This window comes from Eptatretus burgeri, chromosome 1, assembly GCF_056783735.1.
Source record: "Eptatretus burgeri isolate ZD-2024b chromosome 1, Ebu_testis_v1, whole genome shotgun sequence".
Classification (NCBI taxonomy): Eukaryota; Metazoa; Chordata; class Myxini; order Myxiniformes; family Myxinidae; genus Eptatretus; species Eptatretus burgeri.
In genome coordinates, this window is record NC_140961.1 from 11,094,558 (window position 1) to 11,107,057 (window position 12,500).

Consider the following 12,500-nt stretch of genomic DNA (forward strand, 5'->3'; position numbering starts at 1 on the left):
GATCTTTCATGAAATTGATGTTGAAGAGTTGTCTGTTCAGGGTGACAATGGGATCAAAGGGGTTATGAGTTAGACTGAGTTTTCAAAAGTAAATATACAGTCAAGGCTCGTGGAAGAACGAATACACTAAACAGGTCAGGTCAGGTATGGGAGCATGTGCCAGAACAGCGCGTCGCTGCGTCCACTTTCCGCCGGTACTCCAGGGGCCTCCGTCTGGCCATCCCCCAGGCAGATGCCAGGCCCATCCCCATCTCCTTGAGATGATGGTCAACCTGCTGCAACCATGAGGCACGTGGTCGGCCCACTGGCCTCCTCCACTCATGAGACTCCCTCGCTGAGAGAATCTGGTGAGCAGGATCAGCGTCAGGAAAACGAGCCACATGTCCATACAGCCGCAGCTGACGCTCACGGACTATGCAGGTAACAAATCTCATCCGAGTCTCTCTCAGCAACCGCTCGTTGGACACAAAATCCGACCAGCGATAGCCAAGGATTCTCCGAAGAGACCTGGTACCAAAGGAATTGTCTCCGTCTCAGATCCTTGGTCAAAGTCCAAGTCTCGCACCCATAGAGCAAGACTGGAAGTACCAAGGACCTGAAGACTCGGACTTTCGTCCTCCCGCACAGGTACCGGCAGCGCCACACCCCATGATTCAGTGAATCCATGACTCCCCAGGCCCGACCCAGACGTCTATTGACCTCCGGCTCACAACCTGCGGAGACATGAATATCACTGCCAAGGTAAGTGAATCTATCCACGACCTCAACATCCTCACCACAAACAGACACAGACAGGACAGCAGCATCCAAGATGTCACCGAAAGCCTGGATCTTTGTTTTGACCCAAGAAATCCGTAATCCCAACGGCTCCGACTCCTCATTCAGCACCTCGAGGGCCCCTAAGAGGATGTCTAAAGTCTCCGCAAAGATGACTGCATCATCTGCAAAATCAAGGTCCGAGATCTTGACATTGCCAAACGATGCACCGCAACTTGATCTCTCCGACATTCTCCCAAAATCCAGTCCATACAAGTGCTGAAAAGTGTGGGGGCAGGTACACGTCCCTGACGAACTCCAGTAACAACTGGACACAAGTCCGAGGCGGTCCCACCACACTTCACAGCACTCTCAGTACCAGAGTAGAGTTCAGACATCAGATCGATCAGTTTCGGTGGCACCCCACGAAGACCAAGAATCCTCCAGAGGACATCCCGATTCACTGAATCGAACGCTTTACAGAGATCAACATAGGCTGCAAGCAGCCCCTGCCGAAACTCTCGTCTGCGTTCAGTGAGGACACGAAGAGCAAGGATACGGTCAATCGTTGACCTCTTTGGTGTAAAGCCTGACTGCTCTGGAAGCTGGTGCTCAAGCAGATGGTGGCGAACCCTATCAAGAATTATCCGAGCAAAGACCTTGCCCGGCACTGAGAGCAGCGTCACCCCTCGGTAGTTGTTGCAGTCTTGGCGATCACCCTTCCTTTCCAGAGAGGGACAACAAGGCCCCTCTTCCAGTCAGTTGGGATGATGCCTGTGTTCCAGGCAGAGCACAAAACTGCATGCAACGACGCGAGTGCAGCATTTCCACCAGCCTTGAGAAGTTCAGCATGGATGCCACAGATCCCTGGAGCTTTGCCCCGTTTCAACTGGTTCACCGCAGCCCGTGTTTCCACAAGCGATGGTGGACCACAGTTGATTCGAGGGTCAGCAACAGGGATTGTAACACCCTTGACGTCCAACTCAACAGCTGGGGATCAGCCTGGTACAACCGCCAGTAACCGGCCCAGCGGGCCTTCACTTCAGACTCCTCTGTCAAGAGCCTACCACTCTCTGCTCGAACTGCAGTGCTCCGAGGGATGGGCTTGGATGAACGTAATGCGCGATTCCCCTGTAAGCGGACGAGAATCACCTGTCCACAGGTGATGCTCTACCCCTCACAGATTCCTCGCACATAGGCCTCCTTGTCCACCCTCAGTGCACGTACAGTTTTACGCCTCAGCTCCCTGAACAGCCTCAGCTCTGCCATTCAGCCTGGCCCTGCGACTCTGGTCAATGGTATCCAGTGTCCCTTGAGAGACAAAATTCTTCTTTGCCCTGCGGTGAACTCCAAGGCATCCACCGGCAACATCAAGGATGGTGGTCTTGAAGGTGCTCCACAACTCTTCAGGACCCCCAAAGCACCCAGACCCCCAAGTGTCCACTCAGCCTGTTCGCAAACTCCTCAGCTACTCTCTCATCCCTGAGCTTGGCAACATCCAGCCTAGGCTGGGATGGTACCATTCTCCAGGATTTAAGGTGCAGCTTTAGAGTTGCTACAACAAGCCTGTGGTCAGTATTGAGGAACTGAGCACTCCGGTAGACCCTGCAGTTCTGGATCATCCTCCAACGACCGTCAATGAGGACATGGTCAATCTCCTTTGCCACACCGCCAGCGTTGGAATACCAAGTCCAGCGATGAGTTTGCGGGCGCTGAAACCATGAACCAGCCACTCCTAAGTCCATGACTTCTTGCAAAGTCAAGGAACTTAGTGCTATTCTGGTTCATAGTTCCTGACCCATGGGGACCAACACACACCTCATAACCATCCCTATCAGTTCCAGTCGATGCATTGAAATCCCCCAAGACTAGAAGTGTATCTCGTCTGGGGCACTGATCAACCACAGATTCGAGTGTGGCGTAGAATGCATCCTTCACGGTAAGATCACTCGCCTCAGTCGGAGCATAAATAGAGACCAGGGAAATGACACCTAAGGAGTGACGAATCCTTAATCTCATGATACGCCTCGTTGACCGGTGTTACCTCAATTATCATTGGGGTCAGCTTATTGGACACAGCTACAGCAACTCCTTGGGTATGGTAACCATCAGAGCGACCAGACCAATAGTAGGTGTAACCACCCACCATTATCTCGCCGCAATCCGGTCTCCGAACCTCAGAGAGAGCTGCAATCCCGATGTCCAAACGCTTGAGCTCAGATGATAACAGAGACAGGTGATCATCCTCTCTTAGGGATAGGACATTCCAGGCACCCACCCGAAGGGACCGCCTCAGGTTAACCTAAGGAGACCGCCGTCTGGTGGACGACACCTCAGCACCACTCCGACACACTCTCCCGCAATCTGACCCAGGGATGTTACCCCGTGGTTTCCCTCCTATCAAAGATTGGGGGTCCCGAAGGCTTTGCCCCAATCCCATCATCCGGTGAGCTGCCCTGCGAAGGGAAGCTGCACAGGAGGTACTCCCACGGAGTGGGTTTTCAGATTTTTTTGCGTTTTTGCGTTTTGCGGAATGAAGCGTTTTACGGTGGCTGGAGTGCAAATCCTGCCACCAACCTCCTAATAAGAAGTAACCCAACTGCAGGAGGACGTCCGCAGACACAGTTGGGCACTAGATATGGATGGCCGTTGGCTCACAAGGAGCTCCTCCGCCCTTTGACAGGTTTTGTTTTTAATCCTGCTGGGTGTCCATATCCAAACACCCTCCACTACAGATCCACACTAAACAGATCAGGACATAACAGGACAAAAGGAACAGCATAGAGAGGGGGAAACACCAACAGTGGAGTTGAAGGACAAGATAGAGGGAGACTTGAACAAACAATTGGTGCAGGGAGGAATGGGGGGCAGGAAAGGGGATGCACGGGGTGGACACGATGGATACAGAAGGAAACTCTCATGAAGGAAAAACTGGAAATTTGGAGTTTTGTTTGAAAAAAAACACGAGTTAAAACTCGAGTTTGTGTTGATTGCATAAGTTGCAGGTGAGTCTTTTTGTGTTTGGGAGGAGGTGGGGAATTAAACAAGTGGTGACGTGGGTGTTTTTGTGTCTGGGTGGCATGAATGAAATGTGTCCCTGTGACATCAAGGTGGTGTTGGAGAGGAAGCATTTTTGTTTCTGTGTGAAGATGGTCAATATCAGTGAGTTGGGGACAGGCTGTGATGATTCTGAATGTGTTGTTGAGTGAAACGTGAGCTTTTCTGTGAGGAAGAGAGATTGAGACCCATGTTTGTAAGATTATTTTGCAGGAGTGTGTCTGGGTACAGCATTGAAATGTTTAATTATTTATGGTGATGGTTCTACTTCTTGACACATCCTCACACCACATGCTGCCATGCTTAAACACATGCCATGGCACTTTCAACAAAACCTCCAAGGTCACTCAAGGTACACCTTTGTTTTGGCAACCAGCAGCATCACTGATGTGTCATCATCTTGGCAGTAACAAGTGTCGGGCCATTGCGGTATCCCCATTTATTTGGGATACCTTGCAGCATCCCACTACAGTGTGCAGGCAGATAAGACATCGACATTCTTGCCAGGGCTCGTTTGACCTTGCTGGCATGCATTATTTGGGCTGCAGCATCAATCTGGAGGTGTCGTAATCACCCGTCAGGCTTTCGTGCCACATTTGAATCCGAGTGGGAGCAGGGTCCAAATTGAGTGCTTGTGTGGTGGTGAGGAAACTCTTTTTGGACCCCTCACCTGCACCACAATGACAACTGATTATGTTGTGGATGTCTTGTACATCTACTCTGCTTTATACTTTCCTTTCTGTTGGTAATTCTGCTCCCCTCCTTTTGGATGGAGTGATGCTAGCAGACAAGAGATAGTTTTTTTTTTCCATTGGTTGGTTCGAGACATCTGGGAGCACATTTGTGATGGACTTGGGCCAAAGATTAGCTCCGGCAAAACCCAGAATAATTATGGGAATAATTGTGGCCGTAAAAGAAAAAGAGTGAGGACATGAAGTAAATATTTTCAGGAAAGGAAGAGAACATTGAAAAGGTGAAACTCGAAGAATAAAGGAAAGATAAAATAAAAATATCCACAAATCATCCCAAAAATAAGAATTCTCATTCCCAACGCATCAACAACCAAATGTGTGATGTAAACAATCTGGAATCACACAATGACAGAAGGCAGATGGACAATGAAGTTTCATCATTCAAAGATTCCTCTCATCTGCGAGATGATGAACCAAGTGGAAAACTCACCTCACATGAGAGAACGTCTCGCTCCTCAAACCCATCTTTACTGTCCAGTTCACCTTCGGCACATCCCTCATTCACCCTCATCTCCTTGATCGAACGTGTGTAATAGGAGATTAGACAGAGGGGAAGAAAGAGAAATATGGAATTACAGTGAGATCTACAGACGCTTGTGGTTGTACAACTTGGTGAAGTAAAATCTTGCTTGACAAACCAATAATATCCTCTCCGTCTTGAAACAAAAAGCGACTACGTGATTGTTGTTGATACGATTAATTTACATGATGTAATGGGACACAGATGAGGGTCAAACCTATGATAGAGAAATGTGCTGAATAATTACATGTCCATTTCATTGTGACGTAATCATGTCATGCCAAATTGTGTCGAATGCTTTCCCCTGAGGATCGAACGTGGAAGTAACAATTTCAATTCCAGGTAAGTCCGCATCTGGCAGCAATCACTGCATTGAGATACAAGGAGTGTGTTTACAGTGTGTCATGTGCACTGGGTAGTTTGAAACTGATTGTATTGATAAGTCAGCGAATGCATCGCTCCTGAGCAGGAGTCGTAATCCAGGGACGTCATCTTATTGGCACATCACTTCTTTATTTTGTGGCTTGATAACATCTTCTCATCTTACTTTGGAAACCTTTCCTCTCATCACGTTAAGGAGCCATGTAAAATAGCTAATGGAATACCCTGCTTTGAATGTGTTCAGCGATTTGATCCTTCTCGTTTTCTGGCTGGAATTCATTGTTTAAGAATGTGATCAGTGTGTTTTTTGGATGATCCATATGCTGGTGTCTGGGAAATACTTTCAAATTTGCTCAGAATGTGTTGTGTCACTCCCAAAACCTGAGCGTGCATGAGATGCATGTGCTGAATGATCATGGCACGATACAATTACGTCACGTGGAAACTTGCAATTAGGTGTTCTGCACATCCCTCGTGCCAAAAAGGCCCTTGGAATGAAAGCTGAAACAGTGCTTTAACAATTACGTTGTCATTTCTTCATGTGTGTGTTTTTTTTTATGGTGGAGGAGAAATCAACAAAATGTAATCATCGCCACTCTCTCTCCCTCGTAGCAAACAGGTAAATATAAAATCCTAAAAAAACTCGTTTACCTGCTCTGTGGGCAGATTGTTTTCTGCAGATTGGACATTGCAGTTTCTGGGTGGCAAGCTCGGAGAGAAGGTGATTCATCTCCAGTCAGCAAAATAATTTTCCTGGCATTGCTGTTTGATGAAAGGAAGGAAGAAGAAGTTTAAAGATGTCATTGAGAGAGCAGCTGTCTGATAACCTGCTGAGTGATTGGTGAGTTTTTCTCAAATTATGCTGTGATTGGCTGTTTGATCAGCACGTGAAGGAACTCAACAGAATCAAGAATATAAAAACTGAAAATCATTTTCAGATATTGCAGTGAGAATTCAATAATAACGTAGAAAATAAGTAATTCAATTGGAGTGTGGATGTAAAAGAAAGTGGAAGTCAAATTATGTTGAATTTAGCAATGCTGTGAGATGATGTACGGCTTTGCGATCGTTAAACCGTAACCCCTCGATGAGATTACCTTCCCATCAAAAAGGTGAACCAAAAATCACAACTTTCAATAAAAAGACAATTTAATCAGGAATCTTAACAATATGAAAACCTCTGAAGATTTTCTAACTCACTCAATTGGTCATCTGTCATGAATTCTTGCTCCTCAAATTTAACATTAAATTCACACTGTGTGTGTGTGTGTTCCTCACTCAAACTCCACCTCATCTTGAATGTGTGATGAAGGAGTCTTAACAAAGGCTGAAGAAGAAACAAAGAATGTTTTAGTACAAACTCAACGATGTCTCATGGGATTAGAAATAGGGAAAGTCTTCTTGGGGCAGAAAGGATAAAGAGCTGTCTTAATCCCAGTTGTATAAAGGGAAAATACACCGATGGAAGAAAGGAAGGTTGTGCTTGACAAATGTATTTGAGTTTTATGAAGCAGTTTCTCATTGGATGCACAGTGAGTGAACAAAAAATTGGAAACATCAAAAGAATGTTACTTTTTCGGTTGTTGAGCCACCACTTGCATCCAGGAAGGCATGGATATGACATGGTGTGGAGTCAAAAAGGATCTAGAATTGCAGAATTTGTTTAATTGTAACAGCATTGAAATGTTTAATTGTTAATGGTGATGGTTCTACTTCTTGACACATCCTCACACTACATGCTGCCATACTTGAACACATGGCACTTTCAATGAAACCTCCCAGGTCACTAAAGGTACACTTTTGTTTGGGTAACAAGCAGCACAACTGTTGTCTCATCATCTGGGAATCATCTTGGCAGAAACAAGTTTTGGGTCACTGCTGTATCCCCATTTATTTGGGATACCTTACAGCATCCCACTACAGCATGCAGGCAGTTTAAACATCGACATTCTTGCCAGGGCTCACTTGACCCTGCTGGCATGCATTATTTGGGCTGCAGCTTCAATCTGGAGGTGTCGTAATCACCCGTCAGGCTTTCGTGCCACATTTGAATCCGAGTGGGAGCAGGGTCCAAATTGAGTGCTTGTGTTGTGGTGAGGAAACTCTTTTTGGACCCCTCACCTGCACCACAATGACAACTGATTATGTTGTGGATGTCTTGTACATATACTCTGCTGAATACTTTCCTATCTGCTGGTAATTCTGCTCCCCTCCTTTTGGATGGAGTGATGCCAGACAAGAGATAGTTTTTTTTTTCCATTGGTTGGTTCGAGATATCTGGGAGCACAATTGTGATAGACTTGGGTCAAAGATTACCCCCGGCCAACCCCAGAATAATTGTGGGAATAATTGTGGCCGTTAAAGAAAAAGAGTGAGGACATGAAGTAAAAATTTGCAGGAAAGGAAGAGAACATTGAAAAGGTGAAAATCTAAGAATAAAGGAAGGATAAAATAAAAACATCCACTAATCATCCCAAAAATAAGAATTCTAATTCGCAAAGCATCAAGAACCAAATGTGTGATGTAAACAATGTGGAATCACACAATGACAGAAGGCAGATGGACAGTGAAGTTTTATCATTCAAAGATTCCTCTCATCTGCGAGATGATGAACCAAGTGGAAAACTCACCTCACATGACAGAACGTCTCGTTCCTCAAACCCATCTTTACTCTCCAGTTCAACTTACGCACACCCCTCATTCACCCTCATCTCCTTGATCGAACATGTGTCTAAGGAGATTAGACAGAGGGTAAGAAAGAGAAAATATGGAATTACAGTGAGATCTACAGAGGCTTGTTGTTGCACAACTCGGTAAAGTGAAATCTTGCTTGACAAACCAATAATATCTCCTCCGTCATGAAACAAAAAGCGAATACGTGATTGCTGTTGATACGATTTATTTATGTGACGTAATGGGACACAGATGAGGGTCAAACCTGTGATAGAGAAACGTGCTGAATAATTACATGTCCATTTCATTGTGACGTAATCATGTCATGCCACGTTGTGTCGAATGCTTTCCCCTGAGGATCAAACGTGGAGGTAACAATTTCAAAACCGGGTGAGTCCACATCCGGCAGCAATCACTGCTTTGAGATACAGGGAGTGTGTTTACAGTGTGTCATGCACACTGGGTAGTTTGTCACCAATTGTATTGATGGGTCAGCGAATGCATCGGTCCTGAGCAGGAGTCATTATCCAGGGACGTCAACTTTTTGGCACATTACTTCTTCATTCTGTATCTTGATAACATCTTCTGATCTTTCTTTGGAAACCTTTCCTCTCCTCACGTTAAAGAGCCATGTAAAATAGCAAATGGAATACCCTGCTTTGAATGTGTTCATTGATTTGATTCTTCTCATTTTCTGAATGGAATGAATTGTTAAAGAATGTGATCAGTGTGTTTTTGGATGATCCATTTGCTGGTGTCTTGGAAATACTTTCAAATTTGCTCAGAATGTGTTGTCACTTCCAAAACCTGAGCGTGCATGAGATGCATGTGCTGGATGATCATTGCATGATACAATTACGTCATGTGGAAACTTGCAATAAGGTGTTCTGCACATCCCTCGTACCAAAAAGGCCTTTGGAATGAAATCTGAAACAGTGCTTCAACAATTACGTTGCCATTTCTACATGTGTGTGTTTTTTTATGGTGGAGGATAAATCAACAAAATGTGATCATCGCCCTCTCTCTCCCTCGTAGCAAACAGGTAAATATAAAATCCTCAAAAAACACTCTTACCTGCTCTGTGGGCAGATTGTTTTCTGCTGATTGGACATTGCGGTTTCAGGGTGGCAAGGTGGGAGAGAAGGTGCTTCATCTCCAGTCAGCAAAATATTTTTTCCTGGCATTGCAGTTTGATGAAAGGAAGGAAGAAGAAGTTTAAAGATGTCATTGAGAGAGCAGCTGTCTGATAACCTGCTGAGTGATTGGTGTTGAAATTCAAATTATGCTGTGATTGGCTGTTTGATCAGCACTTGTTCGAACTCAACAGAATCAAGAATATAAAAACTGAAAATTACCTTCAGTAATTGCAGTGACGATTCAATAATAACGAAGAAAATCCGAAATTCAATTGGACTGTGGATGGAAAAGAAAGTGGAAGTAAAATTTTGTTGAATTTAGCAATGCTGTGAGATGATGTACGGCTTTGCGATCGTTAAACCGTGACCCTTCGAGAAGATGATCTTCCCATCAAAAAGGTGAACCAAAAATCACAACTTTCAATAAAAAGACAAAATAATCAGGAATCTTAACAATATGAAAACCTCTGAAGATTTTCTAACTCACTCAATTGGTCACCTGTCATGAATTCTTGCTCCTCACGTTTAACATCAAATTCACAGTGTGTGTGTGTTCCTCACTCAAACGCAACCTCATCTTGAATGTGTGATGAAAGAGACTCAGCAAAGGCTGAGGAAGAAACAAAGAATGTTTTAATACAAACTCAACGATGTCTCATGGGATCAGAAATAGGGAAAGTCTTCTTGGGGCAGAAAGGATAAAGAGCTGTCAAAATCCCAGTTGCATTAAGGGAAGATACACCGATGGAAGAAAGGAAGGTGATGCTTGACAAATGTATTTGAGTATTAGGAAGCAGTTTCTCATTGGATGTTCAGAGAGTGATAAAAAAATTGGAAACATCAAAAGAATGTTACTTTTCGGTTGTTGAGCCACCACTTGCATCCAGGAGGGCATGGATATGACATGGTATGGAGTCAAAAAGGATGGAGAATTGCAGAACTGGAATGTAGCACCATTATTCCACAAGGAAGTCCTCCAATTCACGTCGGTTTGATGAAGGCAGAAACCGCTTCATCAGGGGCCAACAAGACACCCCTCCCAGCAGGGAAGAAATTCTGCATTACGGGATGCAGATGATCATTAAAGATGGTCATGCAGCACGCTGCATCAACCCTGCCTTCTGATGGAATGAGTGGACCCAAGTGATGCCAGAAAAGCATACACCACACCATGATGAAACCGCCATAAGCTTTCAGTTTTGAAATAGGCACTCAGAGCTGTATAAATCCCTGGGTTGTCGCCACATGTGCATACGTCCAATCGTCGAGAACAAGGTGAAGGATGACTCATCAGATCATATCACTTTCCTCCACGATTCGGCAGCCCATTGCCTGTGCAACTCCTTGGATCACTGGCCCCACAAATGGGCATTGCCAGGTCTTATTGATCAGTTTGTGCAGAGCATCCCGGCTTTGATTTTTAATCCTGTGAAGTTTCCTTCAGACTGTTTTGGATGATACAGGATTCTCACAAGCTCCATTGAACTTTTTACACTGTCCATCATTGCTCCGGTTTCACCTCGCAGTGCAGAATTATGCCCGTGCATCACGCTTGTCGAGTGTACGCTTCCATCCAATGTTGCCCTTTGATGATGATGTCTTTCCTTTGTCGCAGACTGACATAACTTTTGAAACATTTCCTTGTGACATGTTCGCAATTTCCCCAGCCTTTGCCACTGAAGCGACTGCCAATCCCCACCAATATTTCCACCCCGTTAAAAGTCATTGAGGTGACCTCCTGCAGCCATACTGGCTCTAAATAGTAGACTTGAGCCACAGTTGAGTTCATTCCCTCCCAACCCCAAGTCCTCAACCACCATCAAGTCATCTACCACCCCCCCCCCCAAGTTCTCAAAGTTCCCCCCAACCACAAAACCTAAAAAGCACCCCCACCTCACCACACCGACGACAAGTCCTCAACCACCCCTCACTCTACTTCCAATTCTCTGTCCCCCTTCTGCCCCCCACCGTAAATATCTGCCCTCCCCTCCCCTTTCTTCCCATTTTTAACAAGGTGCTCATTCCCGTTCGTGAAGAAAAACGATAAAAGTAAATATCGATGGGACAATGTTCAATTCGTAATTTCTCAAGATTCCCTCATAAGTTCACTCAATGATAAGAAAAAACATACAAGGTCATCCATAATGGGGAAAAATGTTGTCGGGTTGGACTCCACATCGGACATTCTGCTTTGAGTCACCTAACAATGAATGGAGGCCCTGATAATCATACATGACATCAGGGCAGTCACTCTGGACATATCTCACGCTTTTGATGCAGTCTGGCATTCTGCCTTACTCTCCAAACTCTCTTCCTATAAAGGCCAACTCCATACATGACTTAATGACTTCCTCCTCTCTCGTAACCTTTGTGTGGCATTCAAAGGTATCTTTTCATCTCATCACCCTGTCAAGACTGGAATGCCCAAGCAGTGGGCCGAGTTCTATTCCTGATCTTCAACAATGATCTAGCTGACTCTGGAAAATCCTCTTTATCTATTTGCTGATGACTCCACCCTCTGCCGTGACATCAATTATCCTTCAGGAAGGCAGGCTGCAGCATCTGCCCTCTCTTCAGGCCTTGGAAAAAAAATCACAAGCTGGCCAAAGACTTGGAATGTCTTTCAATCTGACAAATCTCACGCTCTTATTTCATTTCTCTCCAAAATTATAGTCTGACAAACCACACCTCTTGTCCCACCTCCTCCCGCAAATCTACTTTCTTACCAATCCTCTTCAGGAAGTTCATTCAATCAAGCTCCTGGGCTTCACTATCAGCAATGATATTTTTAGGACAAACCACATTTCAAAGTTGGCCTCCGAAGCCATTCTCCGAATGACCATACTCCGTCATACAAAGTCCTTCCTTGGCACACCTGAACTCAAATCCACCTCCAAGGGCTTCATGAGCAGCTTGGTGGAGGACTTTTCTCTATCCTCTGGGCTGGTTCCCGTCTCACATCTCTCCCTGCTTGATGCTGTACAAACCAAGGCCTTCAAGATCATTGGAATTTCCCTCACTGAATCTGAGTCGAGGACAAACCTATGGCTGTCACTTCACTGCCGCAGACAGGTCAATGGTTTCTCTGTCTTTGACCACCTAATATCCAGGATTGTACGTTCAAATCTTTCTGTGCTTTGTCACCCCCAGGTTTCTGCAGGGCTCACAAGGTCCACCATCAACCCCCTTCTTGTGAAACTATCAAAATCCAGGTCACTGCACACA

The 12,500-nt window shown here is 45.3% G+C and overlaps 1 protein-coding gene and 1 long non-coding RNA gene across 4 annotated transcripts in view; one reads left to right on the forward strand and one right to left on the reverse strand.

Annotated features, from left to right (window-relative positions):
• Window positions 1-3,428: 3,428 nt before the first annotated feature.
• The window catches only part of LOC147033860 (uncharacterized), a 16,794-nt gene continuing 7,722 nt past the window's right edge, over window positions 3,429-12,500 (reverse strand). For 2 of the 3 annotated variants that reach the window (XM_085872016.1, XM_085872008.1), the window contains 4 exons: window positions 9,495-9,552; window positions 9,214-9,316; window positions 6,118-8,197; window positions 3,429-5,079 (listed from right to left, as the gene is read on the reverse strand). The gene's annotated coding sequence lies outside the window, so the exon portion shown is untranslated. The remainder of the gene's footprint in view (window positions 5,080-6,117; window positions 8,198-9,213; window positions 9,317-9,494; window positions 9,553-12,500) is intronic. The other variant, XM_085872013.1, reaches the window with a different exon arrangement.
• Window positions 9,276-12,500, forward strand: part of LOC147033861 (uncharacterized) — a 25,863-nt gene continuing 22,638 nt past the window's right edge. The window contains exon 1 of the long non-coding RNA XR_015055697.1: window positions 9,276-9,404. This is a non-coding gene — a long non-coding RNA (uncharacterized LOC147033861). The remainder of the gene's footprint in view (window positions 9,405-12,500) is intronic.